This window comes from Erinaceus europaeus, chromosome 3 (assembly GCF_950295315.1).
Source record: "Erinaceus europaeus chromosome 3, mEriEur2.1, whole genome shotgun sequence".
NCBI lineage: Eukaryota > Metazoa > Chordata > Mammalia > Eulipotyphla > Erinaceidae > Erinaceus > Erinaceus europaeus.
The window spans coordinates 153,656,529-153,678,879 of record NC_080164.1 but is presented as its reverse complement, the minus strand read 5'-3'; the positions used below and the strand labels follow the sequence as shown (position 1 = coordinate 153,678,879).

Sequence of the window (22,351 nt, the reverse complement as noted above, 5' to 3'; positions counted from 1 at the left end):
TTCTTTGTCAGACCTATCAGTAAAAAAAGGAAAGAAACAAATAAAATTTTAACTCAGAGTCTCTTGGCCTACAGCCCAGAACTCTTTCCAGTTTATGGTGTTATATTTCTTTTTACTCATAAGAATATTCACGTGTACCACCAAGGGAAGCGGACACTGTTTTGAAGTAGGGGGTTTGGAACAATACAATCTAGGGGTTGTGTTCCTGGGGGCTATGAAGTTGCTGTTTTGTGAAATTGCACAGAAGAGATTTCTTCAGAATTCCTCTTTTGCTAATTGCCAAGTTTCAGCTTTCATTTTTTAGAGCACCATTTATTCCTTTCTTCCTCTTCTTTCACTCATTCTTTCTTCCTTCTGCCACCCACCTACCCACCCACCCACCCGTCTCAATGTTCCTGAACATTTGCCATGTTATGTGTTTAGAGTATGATGGGAAAACAAGACAGATTTTGTAGGGAAATTGTGAGGATATGGTTGAGCATGGTATGGGACCTCCTACTAAAAATGGGAGTCTGATGGCACAACTTTTTCTTGTTAGTCTCTCTCTACTTGAGATTGAGCATGGAAGGAAATCGACCACCAGAGAATGTCTCCTCTGTAAGGCTCCCTGCTTCACAAAGGACCCTACATGCAGCCCACTTCCTTGTTCTCAAACCAGCTGGTTCATTTACTCAGAAGTTAATAGAAGTCCATCTTCTTTGATCATACATGGCCCACACATCATTGTTCTGCTCTGTCAAACTACAACCAAGTTACTCATCAACCTCCTCTGGCCCTTCTAATCCTACATGATCTATCTCTTCTCTTAAGGCTCCTCTTTGCCTGCTAGTTATTGATAACCCTACTTCCTTTGTTCCTTTGATCAACTAAACCCCTTGTTCAACATTTACTAGGGATGCTCTGACCTTTTCTCAACCCCCTATGTCTCTTTGTCCCTCTTCTAAAAAACCATATATAGAATGGATAACTTGCTTCCTCCTACAACCCCTTATAAATCCTACTTTGCCGGGAGCCAAGGCCTTAGCTAAGACTCTCATATAGCCGGTGAGAGGACATTCCGATCATTGGAACTGAGATTACCATCTATAGCTGTTTGGAAAGTTGCTCACCCACCTCCCTCCCCCACTACCTTAGCAGAACTTCCTCATGGTGTGTGCTTAAAATGCGGCTGCAAAATAAAATTTTCAGAGCTTGATCAGACCTCCTGTCTTGCTCTCATTCTTCGTGTCTCTTGTCCCCTCCATTCTCTTGCCCCCTACCCTAGGTTTCCGTCGATAACCCCGTAGGCCGGGGCACTACTTTGCTGTTCAATAAACGGATGCCCATGAGACAAGTCCCCGGGTCTTCTCTTGCTGTGACACTAGCATTGGAAATAGACAGAGACCTGTACAGCTCCACCCTGCTGCCCCAGAACATTCTCTTAGGCCCCTGCATCTGGTGCACAATAGAGTGGGTGATCCAGGAGTTTGTGCCGAAGAAAGAGACCCCCCACCAAAAGCCCGACAAGATTTGATGTTTATTTGCCCTATCAGCGCTTATATGCCTTTTTGAAAAAGATTTTATTTATCACATATGAGAGAGACAGTTTTATGTGAGACATAGGGAAAGTGAGAGATAAGCCAGAGTACCACTCTGATACGTGTGGGACCAGAGAATGAACCAGGAACCTCAGGCACTCAAATCTGATGTTCTACCAGTTGAGCTACTTCCCCAAAAGCAGTGCTTATGCGCCTTACCACTCATGTGGGACAATGTGAGAGGGAGCCTGTAGATGTTTCTAGAACTGTTAAGGTGCTCACTTCACTTTCTTCTTGCCCTTTATTGTCAATTTGTAGCAACAGAATAAACCCTCTTGTAATTGTTATTGCCACAAACCCTCAACAGAAGCTTGGAAATATGGTAAGCCAAAAATAAATGGGTCTATTTGAAGACAGAACAGCCTAATTCCTATCATAGAGCCCAAAGAAGCCTTTCCTGTCACCCCTGAGTATGCCCAGGCCAGCCCACCCTGAAGGCCAGGACCTTGGTCTCTGTCCATGGTCCCGCATGATTTCAGATTCTGATAGTAGCATATAGCTTTTCTCCATATATGATAGTGCCCCAGTGTGAGAAGCAACTAGAATCAATGTATAAACTCAGACACCACAGGAACGCTAACTAGTAGCCTCTCTGTTCTTAGTTTGTAGCCCCAGACCTTGTTGTCTGGGAGGCCTTAGAAAAGGACAAAGGAAGGGGGAGATCTTCCTCCACTTACTCAGGAGACCTGCATATTTTACCTGCCCCATTCCTGTTGAGATGCTGATAACAAAATGAGAGTAAACAACCCTTCTTTTTTCTCTTAAAAAAAAAAAAGATAAAGAAGGCCATACACATATTTGTTTCTAGTCGTTTTTGTAAAATTTGGGCAACTTGAAATGACTGAATCATGCTTAATTTCCTGTAGGGGGAGGGGAAATTTTCCATCATAATTTGAGACAAGTGGCAGTTTGGCCTCAGGCAGATTGAAATGAGCAAAGTCAGTGCTGGGATGCCAGGCAGCGCATGAATGCACATCTGTGATCATGGTCTTAATCAAACTCTTTGTTCAGCTTTTTTTTTTTTTTTTTTTTTTCCCGTTACGGCTGTAACTGCCTCAGTGGTGCCTGTCCTCATGACGTGCTGGCATTAGCACAGAGCAAAGCCCACATGCTTTCTCATTTGAATGACTGTAAAGAGCTCTGCCCCCCTCACAAATGGCCACATAGAAAAGGAAAGGTCCACTCCTGAGAATAAAGTGGTCCCAGGTTCAGAACCCACATTTCTTACTTTTTTTGTTCAGCCTGCTTTGATACAATGGAGGTTCTCCTATTCTACCTCCAACTCTGTGAATTCTTTTTTGTTCTTCTCCTTTTCTCTCCTCTCTTTTCTGTTGCTTGAATCCATTTCTTATTCAACTTCAAGAAGATCAACAATGAGACTTTAAGATTGATTTAGCCATTTACTTTTAGAGGAGTGAGGGAGAGAGACCACAGAATGTGAGATGCTGAGGGTTTAATGTGGAACTTCAGGCCAGCAAGTCCTGTGCTTTACTGCTAAGCCATCTTTCTCACGTGAATGAGGTTTTCAAAAAGCAGATAACAACTCAATACAATGAAGACTGAAATTGTCCAGTAGACTGAATTGCCTTTTATTCAGCCCCATCCCAGTATCTTAAAAGTCATTCTTAACATTTGAATGCCTTTGAACTTTGCCCTTTTGCCAGTTCCAATAATTTTCTTTCTTTTACTCCCCGCTCCCACTCTCAGAAAGATTTTTTAAGTGCTCATTTTCCAGCATATATTTTTGTTTAACTAGTGCTAATAAAGACCCTTCAGATCTGGTTTTTAAAGTAATTTTTGTTCATAAAGACTTAACATTGTGGTCCAAGAGATGCACAGTGGGTAAAGCACTGGACTCTCAACCACAAAGTCCTGAGTTCAATCTCTGGCAGCACATGTTGGTGTCAGAGTGATGTCTGGTTCTTTCTCTTTCTTCTCCTATCTTTCTAATAAATAAATTTTAAAAATCTTTAAAAAAAAAGATAACTTTTTTTACATAAGTATTAGATCCCAGTGGGAACAGTTTCACATCTATATATGTATAGGTACAATTCACAGCACCTACCCCAAAGTTCCTGTACCTCCCAATGCCCCAGCCCATAAACACCATAGTTTTGACAGAGCCCATGAGACAGTTTCCCGTCATTCTCTATATACCCTACCCTCCTTCACTACTGACCTGTTTTTCAATCAGTCTAATCCCTTCTTGAATTCTAAGGTGTTTTTTTTTCTTCCAGTCTTCTGTGCGCCATTTATAATTCTAAAGTATTAGGAAACATTGCCACTTTGTAGATGGTTGTAATCAAATAACTCACACACATTTGCAAGCCACAGAATTCCACTTTAGAGTCCACCAGTTAAGGACTGGCTCTCAGTTAACTCTAGGCTGTTTAAAGTAGGATGTAGGTTATTATTACTATTATTATTATTGCATAGAGACAGTCAGAAGTCAAGAGGTGCCCCGGCCTGCGGGGTTATCGACGGAAACCTAGGGTAGGGGGCGAGAGAATGGAGGGGACAAGAGACACAAAGAACGAGAGCAAGACAGGAGGTCTGATCAAGCTCTGAAAATTTTATTTTGCAGCCGCATTTTAAGCACACACCATGAGGAAGTTCTGCTAAGGTAGTGGGGGAGGGAGGTGGGTGAGCAACTTTCCAAACAGCTATAGATGGTAATCTCAGTTCCAATGATCGGAATGTCCGCTCACCGGTTATGTGAGAGACTTAGCTAAGGTTTTGGCTCTCGGCAAAGAGGTAAGGAGGAAATAAACACCTGAAGCACTGCTTCACCACTTGTGAAGCTTTCCCCCTGCAGTTGTGGACTGGAGGCTCGGTTCCTTGCTTATTGTAACGTGTGCACTCAAACAGGTGCCCCAGCACCCAGCCCTAAGATATAGATAACGTAAAAGGGAAATAGCTATTGAAAGCCTGAAGAGCATTTAAAAATACTCCAGTGAAACCAGAAGTGAAGAAGTTCTTAAAGACCCTAGAAATGGTATTACGTACCCAAAAGTATGAACTCCGCCTTTATGTCATAGCTCAGTTGCTCTCTATTTGAATGAACTCTGACAAAGAATGACCTCTTTGGACCCTGGATGTTTAGTTGCAAAATGGAAATCAAAATAGTGCCTACCTGAGAGGGAAGTGTGCAAGATATTCAAAATAAATGTTGGCATATACTAAAGAAATTCACCACATACATGTTCATTGTTATTATTCTTCTTATTATAGTTCATAGGTCTCCAAACTCAGCAACATGATGATATATGAAGTTTGCTTAAAGCCAGTGTAAGAAAAATATTTCCAGAGGACAATATTCACTACAGGATTTATGGGATTAATTGTTCATAATGGCTTAAGGAAGAGAAATTTGTGGTGATTCTTTGCCTGGAGGTCAACCAGGCTCCCAGGCAAAGCTGTACTGTGAGGACCTGAAGAGGTCAGACAAGACCAGATTCTACTGAGCTTTCCTTCCCATCATGCACCATGCCCATGGCTCTCTACTTCAAAGAAACCATCTCTGTCTAGAAATGTCTCCTTGCTCCCTCTCTTTCTTTTAAAATAAGATTTTTTTAGTGACTTAACACTGATTTACAAAATTATTGGATAACAGGGGTGTAATTCCATATTCTTCCCACCACCAAGGTGTAATTCTATTCTGTTTTCCCCACCAGAGTTCTGTTTCCCCATTCTCTCCATTGGAAATTGCAGTAGTTTTCCAAAGATCACAGATAGGACTGACTATAATTTCTATAAATAAATACCCCTTTTTTCAATGGTCCTGCCTCCTCTTCCTTTTTAAGTCATATCTACACCTACTGCTACTTCTGAGTATCCTTTTTCCCCTCGTCTCCCTCTGGGTTATGATGGAACTGGGTTTCAGAGCCCTCTGGTCATTTTCCCCTAGTATTTCTTCATTTCTTCCCCTGTGGGAGTATGGACCAAAATTCTTTATGGGGTGCAGAAAGTGGGAGTTCTGGCTTCTGTACATTCTTCTCCGCTGGATGTGGATGTTGGCAGGTCAATCCATACCTCTAGCCTGTTTCTAAAAGATCTTTTTTTTTTTTTTTGTCTAATACTTTACTTATTTATGAAAGAGATACAGAGAGAAAAAGAAAAACACAGAGAAGGAGCGAGGGACCTGAACACTGCTCAGCTCTGGTTTATGGTAGTGCTGGAGACTGAACCTGGGATGTTAGAGCTTCAAGCACAAAAGTCTTTTGCATACCCATTATGCCATCTCCCCAGCTGCCTTTTGTCTCTGAATTACCAAGGAGGCAGACAATGAAATACATTCCAATTTTAAAGTAGAGATTTATGTCCCTTATCTGTTTTTAAATTTTTCCATGGTTTTTCTCAAACACAAACTATGTGCCCCCCCCCAATAAATATAGTTGCCTTGTATCTGACAAATTTTTAGTTAGTTTCTCCCCACTGTGGGTTCAGGATCCTCATTAGAAAACAAACAGTTCTTACCCATGAAGCATATCTATACATGCTCACATCAATGCCAGCTGAAAAGCAAGGGTGACAATACTAGCAAGTCGGAAGCCCAACTGCTTTTTGTACTGCCCTGAGGGTCTAAGCACTAAGACCTGTAGCACTGCTATCAGAGAACATGTGCCCAGGCTACTGCACCAGCCATGTGCTCTGACCAGCGGCTCCATTATTACTTCTTTACTGCAGGAGTCAGCGGGGTGTCCACAGCCAGTTCGAGAAGGACACACTGCTGTATACACTTTTCTGAGGCTCAGAGAGGACAGCAGTTTAGTGTAAAGCCAAGTAAGGAAACTATGTCTCTAAGTAGAAATGGATTTCACTTTTCCAGAGACCCAAGGAAAAACAACAACAACAACAAAAGAATGGAAGCTTGGGGTGGGCGGGGGGGGGGTGTAATGGTGGTGGTTATAAGGTGAATAAGTAAGAGGACAGACAGAAGGAAATAAAGCAATGGAAGAGCTAGCCCAGTGGGTAAAGCAAATGTTTTCCCATATGTGAGGTCCTGGGTTTGATCTCTGGCACCATATAGGAGCACTTAAGGGGGCAACAGCAAGGGAACTAACTTTACGAACAATGGAATAGTGCTTTGATGTCTCTCCCTCCTTCTGATTTCTGTCTCTGAGCCAGAGAGGCAACTCAGAGGTATCACACAAGGGGGGGGGGAGGTGTCCTGGGTTCATTCTCTAGCACTCTGTACACACACACACACACACACACACACACACACCTGCACAGCAGTGACCCTGACTCCTTCCAGATGTCCTGACTAAGGTCACTCAGGACATTGAGATTCACTCCAGGGGGTTGGCCTTGAGCACTTAAACCTGCCTGACTTGTGGGTACATCACCGTGAAGACAGTATTTCCAACACAGACTTTACACAGGCTCCTCCTTGCAGTGCCTCCATAATTTTGCTTCCAGTAAATGCAGGCCAGCTCTCTATCAGGCACAACTACCTCAAGCCCCACTTCCCTAGGATCAAATTCCACCCTCAGGCACAGTGCAGGGAGTAAGGAGGCCCTGCCATTTCCTCCAGCTCTTTCTCCCTAGAGGAGCTTGCAGCTAAGCTTCTTTAGGATCTTTTTGTCATCACCACCACTCCCTGAAGGGACTGTCTAGTTGTCACTGGCTGACAGGAGCGGAAAGCCATAGGTGCCCTTTCAAAGTGGCTGCAGCCTTCCATTGTCCGCAGTTTTGTTCCTATCAGAGGCAACAGGAACAGAGCCTGGAAGTCAGGGGGTAAAAATAGCAAGGCTGAGAGCCCCAGAAAGTCCCTCTTGTGCTGGGAGTCTTGTGGGCCAAAAGCAACACTTGGCATGGGAACAAGGGGCCCAACTGTGAGCAGCATGGATCCGCCCCTTCCAGCTGCCTGCTGTGGGCTGCAGTGCCACTGACCTACCCTCTCCTCTACGCACGCTCGCACGCCCACCCACCACCACCACCACCACCACCACCACCACCACCACCACCACCACCTTCAGGGGAACCATCTCTGCTCCCTAGTGAAGCCAAAATGTAAGACAAATGGGACACCTAATCAGCCTCTCCACAGGGCTAGCAAAAGGAATTCGAAGGTCAGATGAAAAGACATTCACATCTAGAATCTGCTGGAAATTTCCTCTTCTGCTCCCAAGGCCACAGGAAAGAGAAGTGGGAGAGCCGCAGTTCTAAATTTGGCAAGGTCTGCAGTGCAGAGCACAAAAGGTTTCCCTCAGGTCCTCAGACTGGCACTCACACCCTTCCCCAACACTGTGTATGTACCCAGTGCCTTCTGTGAGCAAGGCCTGGGTGAGGGGATGGGGAGCAGAGAGGAGAGAGATGGATTCATTCAATCCATCTATTTGCCCACAGGTCGTGTTTTAGTGCTGGGAGTATAGAGGTCCTCAGATAGAGGACAGTGGTTGCTTTGGTACTTCTGAAGCATCAGAGTCACCCGGAGAGCTTTCTAGAACATAGAGGGCAGAGTGTCACCCCTAGAGTCTTGGTAGGGGGGTAGGGTCTGAGAAGATGCACTTCTTTATATATATATATTATTTATTTTCCCTTTGTTGCCCTTGTTTGTTATTGTTGTTGTTGTTGATGATGTCATCATTATTGGATAGGACAGAGAGAAATGGAAAGAGGAGCGGAAGACAGAGAGAGGAAGAGAAAGATAAGACACCTGCAGACCTGTGTCACCACCTGTGAAGCATCTCCCCTGTAGGTGGGGAGCCGGGGGCTCGAACCTGGATCCTTACACCGGTCTTTGCGCTTTGTGCCATGTGTGCTCAACCCGCTGCGCTACCGCCTGACTCATGCACTTCTAACAGTTCCCAGGTGGTACTGATACAGCTGAATTGGAGAGCATATTTTTTGTTTGCTTTCAATAAATAAATGAAGAGAATGAGAGGCACCAGAGTACTCCTCAACCATTTATGTTGTTAGATTTGTTTCTATCTTTTCTTTGCAGTTATATGGTAGAGGGAATGGAACCCAGGACCATTCATTCATTCATTCATTCATTCATTCATTCATTCATTCATTCATTCATCTACATATTCATTCTCTTCCTGGAATTGAGGGCTCCTGAATGCCAAGTTAGGGCAGCAGAAAGTGGAAATACAGTAATGAATAGAAGAGGCAAACCGGGTAATGTGATCACGTGAGTGTAGGGACAAAGAGAGCTCACTGGACAAGGCAGTCTGGGAAGGATTCAGTCTGGGAAACAATGTCTCCCCTAAACTAAACAGGAGGGGCCAAGGATAGAAACTAGAGAACAGTATCCCTTTCCAACAGAGGGAATAGCAGTGGTAAGGACTCATGACCCACAAAAACCCGTTACGTCATTTTAATAGAAAAGTCACTTGAATAAGGGGCAAATGACCTATGGTAATGTTTAAGGCCACATGGACGATGGGTCACTCTCTGTGCAAAGGGAAACCTCCTGAAGGCTTTGTGTGATCGGTTTCTTGTTTTCAAAATCAGAAGAGTAATCTACACAATGCTCCCATTCTTGGGAAAGAAAAAACTCTCTTCTGAAGTCTTGGTTGCAGCTGCTGCTAGCACCTCCTCTGAGCAATGTTATTCTTGACAAAGGCAGATGCTTGAATGTAGCATTGACTACTTGATTTAATGCAACTCCTTTTCTGATGACATGGGGCGTTGCTTTCCCTTTCCCCTATCTTGTGCCCCTCACCTCCCACCTTATCCTCTTCCCAAGTACTCCACTGTGTCTGAATAAACAAGGCTTTTTATCCTCTTCAGTTTCACCTACCCACACTTGAAGACACTAGTATGAAGTCAGGACTCTAGTCTAGATCATTAATTATTGATTGGCTCTAGACTCCAAGCAGTTAACAGAAGTCGCTTAGAAATAGGTATGAAACTGTCCTTGGCCAAAGGAACTGGCCAAAAGAATAACAAGAGAAACGAGGGAACCAGCATTAAAGCACCCAGAATTTGTGGGCTCTCAAATGGGAGAAAAACTCATCCAAAAAGGTACTGAGACCCTTCTTCTTCCTTGAAATTCACTTGTAAGGCATAGCTGAGGTTCGGACATGTCTATCACAGCCTTGAGAAAAAAAATCACATGCAATATTCAATTGAGCTTTCTTGTGGTTTACATTCTTTATACCAGTTGTAATAAAATCCTCAACAGTTTGGGAAAGTGTTAATTTCCTAACACTTTCTCCCCCCCCATATTTTCCTTAAAAATTAATTTAAAAATTTTGAGTATCCTTGAGCTATTTGTAGCTGAAGATTTTTTTTTCTGTTAAAGTTCTCAAATAGATAACCCAAGAGTTCAGTGTGTAAAAGGTCCTTAAATTTGAGCCTTGTAACACAACATACTTTGTACATTTTTATCAAGCAAGTTTTGGCATGAGCTCAATACATTTCTTTTTTTATATATATTTATTTATTTATTCCCTTTTGTTGCCCTTGTTGTTTTATTGTTGTAGTTATTATTGTTGTTGTCGTTGTTGGATAGGACAGAGAGAAATAGAGAGAGGACGGGAAGACAGAGAGGAGGAGAGAAAGATAGACACCTGCAGACCTGCTTCACCGCCTGTGAAGCGACTCCCCTGCAGGTGGGGAGCCGGGGTTCGAACCGGGATCCTTATGCCGGTCCTTGTGCTTTGCGCCACCTGCGCTTAACCCGCTGTGCTACAGCCCGACTCCCCAATACAACATTTCTTAATTTAAAACTCACTGGAGACAGTCTTTGCTGGGCTTACTCTACTAAATTTGTTTCAGGACCTATCATAGGTGAGAATACTGGAGTCGATGAACAGCCTGGCTTTAGATCTCGGCTCCACGTGGTCTAGTGCCACCTTGGACATAAGCCTTCATTTCTAGTGGGCTGTCTGCTGGCTGTTCCACAGAGCCAGTGACAGCTCCAACCTCAGCAGAAGGAGTAACCAGAAAAGCCATGGACACACCAGTCACTCAGTGTTTGCCATTAATAGCTTCATTATAGAATTCAAATGTGACTTGAGGGCAAATATTCTGTAATACAAAACAGTTCTAAGATAGCTTCAACTTCAGTCTTCCCCTCATTAAAAAACTGTCAGCATCTGCAACCACCAAACAGGTTTTTTACTTAAAAAAAAGCAGTTTTAACTTTGATGGAGAAAACTAGATAGATATTACAGATCCCTAACTTAGCAAGTTCAAAGTAATGAGTCATACGCAGACACTTTGGTCTGACTTCATGGTGCTTCTCTAAGTGTCATGTGGCTGATATTTCTTTATTTCTTTCTTTCTTTATTATTTTCCTTATGCAGCTAAGTCATTAGAGAAGCAGAAATGAAGCCAGAACAAAATGCTTAAGTGGGTTTTATTTATTTTTTAAAATCTTTTTTAAATCTTTATTTATTTATTCCCTTTTGTTGCCCTTGTGGTTATATTGTTGTAGTTATTATTGGTGGTGTTATTGATGCCGTTGTTGTTGGATAGGACAGGGAGAAATGGAGAGAGGAGGCAAAGACAGAAAGGGGGAGAGAAAGATAAGACACCTGCAGACCTGCTTCACCACTTGTGAAACTCTCCCCCTGCAGGTCGGGAGCCGGGGATCAAACAGGGATCCTTACGCTGGCTCTTGCGCTTTGCACCACCTGTGCTTAACCTGCTGTGCTATATACAGCCTGACTCCAGGGTTTTATTTTTGTAAGGCATTCTTTTTGAGACTGCTTCTGCTCTAGCTCACTCAGGCCTTCAGAAATTATGTAAATAGGAGCTGGTCCTGTGCTTGTGGAAGATGAAAGGGAAATTACACCTCTGTTTACAGAGACTTAATCAAAATGAAAACACAATATAGGGGATTCTGCAAAGACAAACTTGAAGATTCAAAAGCAGGGGGGCAGGCAGTAGTACTGTGGGTTAAGTGCATCGGTCAGAGTAAAGATCCTGGTTCCAACTCCTGGCTCCCTTCCTGCTGGGGAGGGGGGGTCGCTTCACAAGCAGTGAAGCAGGTCTGCAGGTGTCTATCTTTCTCTCCCCCTCTCTGTCTTCCCCTCCTCTCTCCATTTCTCTCTGTCTTATCCAACAACAGCAATAACAACAACGACAAGGGCAACAAAATGGAGAAAATGGCCTCCAGGAGCAGTGGATTCGTGGTGCAGGCACTGAGCCCCAGTGATAACCCTGGAGGCAAAAAGAAAAGATTCAAAAGCATGGGATGCAGGCTGCTAAAAGTTACCTGGAGGGAAAACTGCAATTTGTAAATATCTCTCCATACTTATCTATACAACAGATAACAGAGCTTAATCCTGTGTCCTGGAGACAAAATCTTTCAAATATCACCAAAAGGTCTCATTTTAATACTTACAAGTATGATAAAACATGCATTTTCTTAATGGGTATGAAAGGAGGTATTACAGTCTTAAGATGATGTAAAATACATGCTACGAACATCACTTCTGTTTAGTGTGTGTACAAAACACGACGTAGCCCAATTTACAATCACTACTATGAAGGGAGAGGTTTTCAGTACTCCCCACCACTTAAAAAAAGACTTAAAAAAATAAAGACTTAGATGTAGCTTCATATTTAAGTCACAAAACCTTTCAGTCATCTCAAACTTGTTTTCTAGAGAAATGCTGGGAAAAGACTTTATTGAAGCCAACAGATCTTCAAGTTCCAAAAATAATCAATGAAAAACAGGTACAAGTTTTTTAAATTAACATTTTGAAGGTAATCTCTCTCTCTCTCTCTCTTTCTCTCTCTCTCTCTCTTTTAAAGCATAGCATTCATATAAAATCGCTAGGCAGTTGACTCTTATTTCCTCCACTTGTCTGTTGATATCATTCACTTCTTGAATGGCAGCATTACATCCCGTTCAATACCATCTAGAACAGATTTGGCAGGAAGATCAACAAATCAGACATCACATTCTTTGCTTTCACATTTGGGTACTTAATGCCTAATCTTAAACACAGCGGTAAAGGAAGACTTATGATTACAGGGAAGTTAAAAAGGGTCACCCCAAAACACCAATTCAAAGGACCCTAGCGTGTACAGCTACCCTAGTCTCAGTCAATCCGACCTTACAATTTCCTCATCTGGCCATTATTTCATAGTGAGCAACCAGGGAAAATACAGTCATAATAAGAGTCTCTTTTTTTTCTTTTCCTTTTGGCTTCCATGCAATTAGACAGACAAAATTATTACCAGCACCATATTCTTTCAAGGTAGACAGCTTTGTAAGTATATTAAATGAAGCCAATTTCCCTTTCCATTATTTTGGCAGGGTCCTCAGTACACTCTTCTTTTTAAAACTGTGGTTCCTTTCAGTCTAGTACAAATAGTAATGATGACAAGGTGGAAGTGATTCCAAAGGTTGCCTTGATCGGCTTCAAGGTCATTAACAGTGTAAACCATAGCATGCCAGTATCTGACTTCCCATCTATGTTAAAAATTAGAACTTAAGCCTAGAGCTTATTTTGTCTGTGATATAAGAGCAGTGGCATGAACTTTTAGGACACAACAGGACTTTCAAAGTGTAACAAGCAGTCTACCCTCATTTGCTCATGTCAGCAATCTAAAACCTGGATCAACGATAGGAAAAGTGTTCTCACTGAGTGAATAAACTTTAGTGTATTTCTGCTTGGGAGTTATTCCATTGGTTAAATATATTCTTTGAAGGTTAAATACTCTTTAAAAATCAGCAGAACTGATGTAAATTATTCCACCTGCCAAAATGGTTAGAGAACAAGCTCTATTTTTGGTGTCAAGAAAGATCTTAGACTATGGATGAGGTGAAGGAATACAAATTTTTTTGGGGAGTAATTTCGAAGTATCAACTTACATTCTGTCTCTGTCTATCTAGCACCTACTTTGGTAGAATCGAGGCCTCACATATGTGTGGTTTCACTGCTTTCAGCCACTTTTACCTGTAGATAGAAGGTAAGAAAGAGACAGAGTGACAGAGACAAAGAGAAGAGGCACCACAGCACCTCCCATATGGGGTAAGAGCTGCAACATGGGTTGCATACATCGCAGTGTGGACATCTGACCCAGTGAACTATCTCTGACCCTGAAAGTAACTTTTAAAAATATATTTAAGAGGATCAGGGAAAAGTGGTCATAAATTACACTTCTGAGATATTTATTTTCCACATAAAATTTTTCTTTAAAAAATTGAAGCACTTTATATAAAAGATACACACACAATTTAACCAATAAAGCAACGTGAGAGAGTAACTGTGGAGACGAGTAGAAATTTAATTGCTTGCTCTAAAAATTATAAAACTTTAATTATATAATAAAAGAAGCCTACTAAAAAAGAATCTTTCTCCTAAGGACCAAGTCTGAGAGGAACTCAGCATGTGAGAAATAGAAAGCAGAAGTAGAAAGACAATTGGTTTCACATCTCAACTTAGTACTTTCATTCCACTTTATTTAAATATTCATTTATCTCTCAATTGATATATATATATATATATATGTATATATATCACAACTTTCTTAACCATTCATGTGTTGTTTTTAGCTACTATAAATTGTGGGGCTATGAACATAGGTATACACACATCTTTTGGAATAGGCGTGTTTGGGTGCTTAGGATATATCCCCCGGAAAGGAATTTCTGGGCCAGAGGACAGGTTCATTTCTAGTCTCCAGACTGCTTTACAAAGGGTTAGACCAATTTACAGTCCCACCAGCAGTGCAAGAAGGTTCCTTTGCTCCAACAACCTCTCCAGCATTTGTTTATACAATTCTTTCTGATGTATGACATTGTCAGAGTGAAGTGATATCTCATTGTTGCCTTTATTTGAATTTCTCTAACAATCAATGACTTGGAGCATTTTTTTTTCATATGTTTGTTGGCCTTTTGGATATCTCATTTGGTAATTTCTGTCATATTCTATCCCTATTTTTGGATGAGGTTGTTTGGTCTTTTCTTTTTTTCCCCCTCCAGGGTTATTGCTGGGGCTTGGTTCCTACACTACAAATCCACTGCTCCTGGAGGCTGTTTTTTCCCTTTTGTTTCCCTTGTTGTTTATTGTTGTTGGGATTATCAGTTACTGCTGTTGCTGTTGTTGGATAGGCCAGAGAGAAATCGAGAGAGGGTAAGACAGAGATGGGGGAGATAAAGATAGACAACTGTAGACCTGCTTCACCATTTGTGAAGTGACCCCTGCCTGCAGGTGGGGAGCTAGGGGCTCAAACCGGAATCCTTACACCAGTCCTTGCGCCTTGTGCCATGTATGCTTAACCAGCTGCACTATTGCCTGGCCCCCTGTTTTTTCTTTCTTTTTTAAAAACTGTTTTTAAAATATTTATTTATTGGATAGAGATAGCCAGAAATTGAGAGGGAAGGGGATGATAGAGAGGGAGTGAGACAGAGAGTTGCAAAGCTTTCCCCCTGCAGGTGGGGGCCAGGGGTTTGAACCTGGTTCCTTACACACTGTAACATGTGCACTCAACCAGGTGTGCCACCAAGTGGCCCCATTTGTTTCCTCCTCCTCACCTCCCCCTTTTTTTCTTCTACTCTTTTTTTTTGTTTGTTTGTTTGTTTTGTTTTTGTTGCTGAGTTTGTTGAGCTCTTTATATGTTCTGCTTATTAGCCTTTTGTGTGACATATGACATGGAAAGTTCTCCCATTCTCTTTGTTTGAATGGTGGTTTCTTGTGCTGTGCAGAGGCTTTTCAATTTGACATACTCTCACTAATTTATTTGCTTTTGTCTTCCTTGCAATTAGACTTGTGTCATTGAAGATGCTTACAAAATTTAGACAGAAAAGAGTTCAGCTAATATTTCCCTTTAAGTATTTCATAGTTTCTAGTCTAATATACCAATCCTTGATCCATTTGTAGTTTACTTTTGTGTGTGGTGAAATGCAGGGGACCATTTCAGAAAAGGAATGGTGAAAAACCTGCTAAAACAGTCTTCAGATGCAAGCCTCCATGACATATGCTGTGTAGCTAGCAGAGACAAGTATTCTGTGTGCTATGTGGCCTCTGTGGTAGTATGTGCTGCTATGACAGCTTTCCGAGGAAATCTTCAGTGTGCTATGAGCTGAAGAGGTCACCACTAGTTGCTTCTGACCTTCTCCCAGGCTAGATTATAGAAATAAACTGTCTCAGACCAGTAAGACAAATAATTACATAACTGGGTAAAGAATCCAAGTTCATGGGTCAGTTCGTCAACAACTGCTGTACAAATATGCCCCAATAACTGTTCAGCATTCCATTCCAGGCTATTCCCTGGATGATTCCAAGTTTCCTTGTCTTTGAGTGTTTTCATTTCCCTCCTCTCCTTAGAACCCTTGCAGGAGCTGAACTCTTGCAATGAAATGCAATGGTTCAGTTTCACTATTCTGCATGTTTCAACTCAATTTCCCCAACACCATTTGTTGAAGAGACTCTCTTTTTTTGATTTAAAAGTTTGGGTTCGCGTGTCAAAAATTAGATGTCCCATAGGTGTGGAAGGTTTACTTCTGGGCTTTCTATTCTATTCCACTTGTCAGGCACTCACCAATCTTTTCACTTTATTTTTCTTCACTAATATAAACTTCTGATTGGACACACCGTGACCCAGAATATAAAGTACATCACTGGCCTCCCTTGCAGCTAGTTTCCGTCATGCAGGCAATATTTTGGCCACTGTGGGTATGAGTACAAGACTGGATGGCAGATTCTATGTGTCTTCCTTATTTGACGTCTAGCAGAGACACTTTTTTTTCCTGCCTGGAAGAGGCATGCCACTTTGGACCACAAAAACAGGATAAAAAACAAAAACAAAAACCCGGGATATATCCTAGGGATCAAGAAGTAGAAAGGCCCAGAAAACTGGGTGCCTGAGGACTCTATGAGAACGGAAATAACTCGTTATAAAAAGTGTTATTATTTTGCAGTCTTGGACTTATAAGCAGTTGATGCTGATCCTAACTCATTTACCTAGTAACAGAAAACTGAATTCCAGGCCTACTGTCTAGGTAAAACAATGTGGATTAGATTTGCAGCCTCATAGTTAATTTCAAGCCTATAGGCATCAAAATTAAAAGTAAAAAAACCAAATAGATCCATACCAAAAACCAGGTATCTGGCTACAAGCATTTCTAACACTCTTTACCCAACAGCATACCATTAGAATATAACTTCATCAGTTATCAGTTATTCATTGCAATCTAAGCATTCTAACCTCATCTTCAATCTTGTCAAGAATACCAAATGCAGACATTGTATTGAAGTAACTTCAGGAAGTATCTACTAGGATACAGCCAACAACAAAAAATATCCCACCATCTACTCAATTCAAGACTTTTAACTCTTTGGTCTGTACTATCTTCCTCTCCCTCTAAGTCCCCTACTTTCAATTCTAGGTCAGGAAAAAAAGAAAAGCTTCTCCAAGGGAGAAAAAAAAAAAGGCAAAACCAATTAGTTGCTGCACACCTGTGAAGTGGCTTGATTTCTCTTTTATAGTGATGAAAGCATAATAAGCAAAACTCTTTTAAGTTTTTTAAAAAAGATAATGACAGAAAAGAGGCAAGGGAGTATTTGTGGATTCCAACTGCCAGGGAAGCACGTGTAGGAAGTATCATTATTTTTACACTTCTCAAAATAGGATCTAGCATAAGACATACTAAGTAACTGAGCCAAGTTTCCAGGAAAGGATAAGTAAATGGGACAATTATTCTCAAAATTCCCCAATAGTAAGTCAGTGATCAAAGTTTAGAAGGGTTTCCTTTCCATAAAGAGTAGGATATCTCTCCTGGGTCAACTAGGAATACCAAAGGAGATTATTGGGACTGCAACAAGGCAGGACTAGAACTACTTCAGGAATCCAACAAATCACTGGTGAATGCAAATACGTGTGGCTCATGGTCAGAGTGGAGCCCATGGAGAGATTAAGTGGCTGGTAACAGTCCCGCAGTTTAGAAAGGTTTTGACATAATACAACATCCATTTATGATCAAACACTACAAAAAATGGGAATAGATGGGAAATTCCTCAAGATAGTGGAGTCTATATATAGCAAACCTACAGTCATCATACTCAATGGGGAAAAATGAGAAGCATTTCCCCTCAGATCAGGTACTAGACAAGGCTGCCCACTAGTACCATTACTACTCAACATAGTGTTGGAAGTTCTTGCCATAGCAATCAGGCAAGAGCAAGAAGTTAAAGGGATACAAATTGGAAGAGAAGTCAAACTCTCCCTATCTGCAGACGACATGATAGTATACATAGAAAAACCTAAGGAATCCAGCAAGAAGCTTTTGGAAATCATCAGGCAGTACAGTAAAGTGCCAGGTTACAAAATTGAACATTCAAAAGTCAGTGGCATTCCTCTATGCAAACACTAAATTAGAAGAAGATGAAACCCAGAAATCAATTCCTTTTACTATAACAACAAAAACAATAACTTATCTAGGAGTAAACCTAACCAAAGAAGTGAAAGACTTCTATACTGAAAATTATGAGTCACTACTAAAGGAAATTGAAAAAAAAAACACACAAAGAAGTGGAAAGATATTCCATGTTCATGGGTTGGAAGAATTATCATCATCAAAATGAATATACTACCCAGAGCCATGCAGAAATTTAATGCTATCCCCATCAAGATCCCAACCACATTTTTTAGGAGAATAGAACAAATGCTACAAATGTTTATCTGGAACCAGAAAAGACCTAGAATTGCCAACACAATCTTGAGAAGAATAGAACTGCAGGCATCAGATCACTCCCATATCTCAAATTGTACTATAGGGCCATTGTCATCAAAACTGCTTGGTACTGGAACATGAACAGACACACTGACCTGACCAATGGAGTAGAATTGAGAGCCCAGAACTAAGTCCCCACACCTATGGAATCTAATCTTTGACAAAGGTGCCCAGACTATTAAATGGGGAAAGCAGAGTCTCTTCAACAAATGGTGTTGGAAAAAATGGGTTGAAATATGCAGAAGAATGAAACTGAACCACTATATTTCACCAAATACAAAAATGAATTCCAAGTGGATCAAGGACTTAGATGTTAGACCAGAAATTATCAGATACTTAGAGGAAAATATTGGCAGAACTCTTTTCTGCATAAATTTTAAAGACATCTTCAGTGAAACAAATCCAATTCCAAAGAAGACTAAGACAAGTATAAACCTATGGGATTACATCAAATTAAAAAGCTTCTGCACAGCAAAAGAAACCACTACTTAAACCAAGAGACCCCTAAGAGAATGGGAGAAGATCTTTACATGCCATACATCAGACAAGAGTTTAATAACCAAAATATATAAAGAGCTTAACAAACTCAACCACAAGAAAACAAATAACCCCATCCAAAAATGGGGAGAGGTCATGGACAGAATATTCATCACAGAAGAGATCCAAAAGGCTGAGAAACACATGAAAAAATGCTCCAAGTCTTTGATTGTCAGAGAAATGCAAATAAAGACAACAATGAGATACCACTTCACTCCTGTGAGACTGTCATACATCAGAAAAGATAACAGCAGCAAATGCTGGAGAGGTTGTGGGGTCAAAGGAACCCTCCTGCACTACTGGTAGGAATGCCAATTGGTCCAACCTCTGTGGAGAACAGTCTAGAGAACTCTGAGAAGGCTAGAAATGGACTTACGCTATGATCCTGCAATTCCTCTCCTGTGGATATATCCTAAGGAACTCCACACACCCATCCAAAAAGATCTGTGTACACATATGTTCTTAGCAGCACAATTTGTAATAATCAAAACCTGGAAGCAGCCCAGGTGTCCAACAACAGATGAGTGGCTGAGCAAGTTGTGGTATATAAACACAATGGAATACAACTCAGCTATTAAAAATGTTGACTTCACCATTTTCAGTCAATCTTGGATGGAGCTTGAAAAAATCATGTTAAGTGAAATAAGTCAGAAAGAGAAGGATGAATATGGGATGATCTCACTCTCAGGCAGAAGTTGAAAAGCAAGATCAGAAGGGAAACACAAGTAGAACCTGAACTGGAACTGGCGTATTGCACCAAAGTAAAAGACTCTGGGGTGGGTAGGGGAGAGAATACAGGTCCAAAAAGGATGACAGAGGACCCAGTGGGGGTTGTATTGTTATATGGAAAACTGGGAAATGCTATGCATGTACAAGCTATTGTGTTTACTGTCAAATGTAAAACATTAATTCCCCAATAAAGAAATTAAAAAAAAAAGAGAGTAGGATGTGGAACAATTTGGTGTTAGTTGTGGGGCCTCCAAGAGCAAAAAATTCAAAAGTGTCACAGAGATGCTACTAATTACAAATGAAACAGATCTGAGTTCCTTAAAGCAGTGATCAGATTTATCCCCTTTTACATTGTTTGTTTTAAACAACTGAGCTACCAAAGCCACAACTCACACAGGGTAGATGTGCAGTATGAATTTTCTGAATGTAAATATATTTATTTCATGGCAGTGCCCCCTTTTCATAGCTCATGCTCTGTAACTACAGATGGTGCTTTAAAAACATCTATACGGGAGTCAGGTGGTAGCGCAGCGGGTTAAGCACAGGTTGTGCAAAGCGCAAGGCCTGGCAGAAGAATACCAGCCCCCAGCTCCCCACCTGCAGGGGAGTCGCTTCACAAGCGGTGAAGCAGGTCTGCAGGTATCTATCTTTCTCTCCCTCTCTCTTTCCTTTCTCGATTTCTCTCTGTCCTATATAACAACAACAACAAAATAACAACAACAAGGGCACCAAAAGGGAATAAATAAGTATTTTAAAAACACACACAAAAAAACACATCTATACTACTTACAATATTGACACAGCAAAGAGAAGTCCAGTGAAGCCAGAGAAGGGGAAATGGGGGTGAGAACCTCAAAGCAGCCTGCTTGTTGAATGAGAGTTGGAACCAGACTCACTGTTACATTTTATTCACCCACAAATGTACTGATTAACCACTCAGTCTCAAGTTCCAATCAATATGCTAAAATTATTTTCCTACTCTCCGAAATGCATTTATAGCATTAGAAGTTTCTTATGTGCTGAATGTCTACAAGCAACTCCAAATTTATTATGCTACAGAAATAGGTTTTTTTTTTTTCTTTCTCTTCCTCATCTTAAATCTAAGGCTTGGGGCTGGGCGGTAGGTAGCACACCAGGTTAAACACACATAGCATGAAGCACAGAGACCTGTGCAAGGATCCGGGTTGCAGCACCCGGCTCCCCACTCACAGGGGGTTCGCTTCAAGTGGTGAGGCAGGTCTGCAGGTGTCTATCTTTCACTCCACCTCTCTGTCTTGCCCTCTTTCAATTTCTCTCTGTCCTATCCAACAACCGAAGCAGCAGCAACAACAATGAGAAAATGATGGCTGCCAGGAGCAATGGATTCATAATGGAGACACAGAGCCCCAGAAATAACCTTGGAGGAGGGGAAAAAACTCTAAGGCTCATTTGGGAAAACTCCAATTCATACGGTTTTTATTCTGGGTTAGCTTCATCTCCTTCCTTCTAGCGCTACTGGTAGTTAACTGTCCATTTAAAATGGCGGTTTTGCTGTTCTTGAATTCTGGTATGTTCTAGACCTTTTCCTCCTCAACATTCCCATTAATGTCTCAACGAAAGAAATTATTGTAACTTTAAAGATCTTTGAGAGAAGACTGCAAATCACACACACACACATACACACACACACGATTCTTGGCTCTCAGAAGTGGGTACAGAGGAACATTCTTTGGATGAATGAATCAGATGCTGTGGCAAAGTATTTCTTGTTGCAGGCAAAATAGGCAGACAGTAGACATAAGAGTGTGACTATGTAGACAACTTGCCCTTCCTTCCTGGTGTGCCTTCCTGTGTCACAGCTGTGCTTTAATGAAAGAACTAAGAACATTCCCCCCCCCATTTTTTCCAGAATAAATTACAGTGGGAGGTAGTTAACCATGTAGCCAGGAATGGAAAGGATTTGAATGAGAATATTGGATTGTTGTCAATTCTTTTTGGAGAAACAGTGCAAATTATTTTTATAAGCAAGAACATATTTTCACTATAAATTTTCCATTGTGTTTTGCTACATAAGGGTAATAACTTCTCTTCTTAACCGTCTGCTTATGCACCTAGTTAACTTATATTTCTATTTTTTTTTAAATCAGAAACACAGAGAGAGAGAGAAGATGAAAGAAACCACAAAAAGTTTACTTCAATGTGGTGGGGGATGGATTTGAACATAGGCTGTGCACATGGCCAAGCAGTAAATTATCCAGATGAACTATTCTGGTAGTGCATGATTAAATCATTTTAAAAAGACTGATTGACTGACTTTTAGAACAAGAGCACCAAAACATCACTCTGGCACATACCATACCAAGGATGGAAACTCAGGACCCCACACCCATTAGCTTGGATCTTTACTCACTGTCCTTCCCAGACAGGAAGTAATTCATTTAAAAAATGTATTCTGAGCCCAGGGGTGGGACAGTTAACAGGTAGAGCATATGTTTTCCATGCAGGAGGCCTTGGACTCAATCTCTATTTATTTATTTATTTATTCCCTTTTGTTGCCCTTGTTTTTTATTGTAATTATTATTGTTGTCATTGCTGGATAGGACAGAGAGAAATAGAGAGAGGAGGGGAAGACAGAGGGGGAAGAGAAAGATAGACACCTGCAGACCTGCTTCACCGCTTGTGAAGTGACTCCCCTGCAAGTAGGGAGTGGGGGCTGAAACCGGGATCCTTCTGCTTGTCCTTGCGCTTTGCACCACCTGTGCTTAACCCGCTGCGCTACTGCCAAACTCCCAATCTCTCTCTTTTTGTAAAAAAAAAATTTAATTATTGATTTGATATTGATTTACAAAATCACATGTCAACAGGGGTACAATTCCGTACT

The 22,351-nt window shown here is 41.3% G+C and overlaps 1 protein-coding gene across 12 annotated transcripts in view; it reads right to left on the bottom strand.

Annotated features, from left to right (window-relative positions):
* APBB2 (amyloid beta precursor protein binding family B member 2) overlaps window positions 1–22,351 on the bottom strand; it is a 420,468-nt gene that overhangs the window by 132,903 nt on the left and 265,214 nt on the right. The window lies entirely within an intron of this gene.